The sequence below is a fragment of the Lactuca sativa genome, chromosome 8 (genome assembly GCF_002870075.4).
Source record: "Lactuca sativa cultivar Salinas chromosome 8, Lsat_Salinas_v11, whole genome shotgun sequence".
NCBI lineage: Eukaryota > Viridiplantae > Streptophyta > Magnoliopsida > Asterales > Asteraceae > Lactuca > Lactuca sativa.
Window position 1 is genome coordinate 316783830 of NC_056630.2, and position 1923 is coordinate 316785752.

Below are 1923 nucleotides of genomic sequence, written 5' to 3' on the forward strand. Positions count from 1 at the left end.
ATGTGACTCGCCGAGTCCATTCAGTCCTTTTTTTCCATACAGACATATTTTGAGCCATGCAACGGTTCCAACTCATAGATCCAAGCTTCTAGGGTATGCTTATCACGTAAAGTTGCAAACTTTACGTGCATGCATGGCTATAAAGGCTCTAAATGTCTATTTTATGTTTTTAATGGAACTTCATGCTCAAGAGGGACCTTAATCACAACCAAGACTATGACTTTATGCTTCTAGAATCCAAGGAGGGTCCAGATATGAAGTTACAACTTCAGATCTAGCCTATAGCTCATCATACCAACTTGAAAATCCATAAAAGCCCTAGAAACGCAACAAAAGGGAAAAAGGGAAGTAAGGATGGCACTTTGATACCTCCAAAGGATGCTAGCTGAGGTAAATCCTGCTTCCCATTCCTTCCTTGCTTCAATTTCCTTTGCACTCTTAGCTTTCTTCCTCCAAGATCCTCTTTTCCAAGCTTCAAACACCACACCAAGGCACACACACACAAATTAGGGTTTTAAGGGGCTCTTAAAGATTGTAAAGAGGCCAAAGGAGGCTAAGGCTCCTTTAAATAGATGTGCAAACCCTGGGTTTTTGGGTTTCCACTGCCAGCTCCTACTCGCCGAGTCCCAACATGGACTCGTCGAGTAGGTTACTTAAAATGCGATCTCATCCAGCTGCCACTCGAAGAGTAGGTCAACCAACGCGTCGAGTGGAGCTTAACCCAATAATTCTAATTTAAGCAATACCTGAGAATTAGGGCGTTACAGATCATCAATCACAGCAATCTCTCATAACTAGAGCACCGACCTAGCAAGTCACTAACATACCAATCCCTACGGATCATAAGATCATAACATACTGTCTATCCTGATTCAGACCTAACAGGTCATAACCACATGCAGCATACATAAAAATAACAAATAAAGGGCCGGCCTTGGTGCCTTAGACCCTATTGATATAGTGAGGATAACTCACCTTGCAGATGTCGACTCGGTAGATGAACCCCAACCCTCGGATCACTGTCAAAAACTCCACCACCTATTACCATAATATAATCATACCAATAAGTTCCCAACCGTTCAAGGTACCCCATAAGCCAACTAATCAAACCCTGGTCCAAGTCATAGTCATCAGTTAGGGTCAACAGTCCATATTGACCCTAACTTGCCGAGTACCCTCGGCTACTCGCCGAGTCACCATAGTGACTCGTCGAGGTCCTTAGGTTTACGATCGAAACCCTAAGGCCACTCGTCGGGTTTCCTTCTCGTAACTCGACAGTTACACATATGTACATAGATTAGGGAAACCTCAATCGACTCGTCGAGTTGTTCATACAACTCGTCGAGTGCACGACAATCTTCATCGAACTCGCCGAGTTGTTCATCCAACTCATCGGGTCCATGCTCATCTTCATGTGACTCGCCGAGTCAACCTTGCGACTCGCCGAGTTCCTTCAGTCCTTAAGCCATAAAGACTCTTTTAAGCCATGCATTGGTTCCAAATTATGGATCCAAGCTTCTAAGGCATGCTTTTCACGTAAAGTTGTAAACTTTACGTGTATACATAGCTAATAAGGCTCTTAATGTGAAATCCAAGCTCACAATGGGGTTTCATACTCAAAGAGGCTTCATACATGACCAAACTCAGAGCTTTATGACTCTAGATCCCAAGAAGGGTCCATATATGAAGTTACAACTTCAGATCTAGCCCATATCCCACATTATCATCTAAATCAAACCATAAAAACCCTAAATCTCAACCAAAAGAGGTCTAGAAGGAAAATGAAGTAAAGGTGACGACTTGATACCTCCAAATGATGCTAATTGAGGTAGATTTCTGATTCCCACGCCTCCCTTGCTCCTAGTCCATTTCCCTCCAAGCTCTTCCTTTCCAAAACCTCCTTTCTAAAGCTTAAGATACACA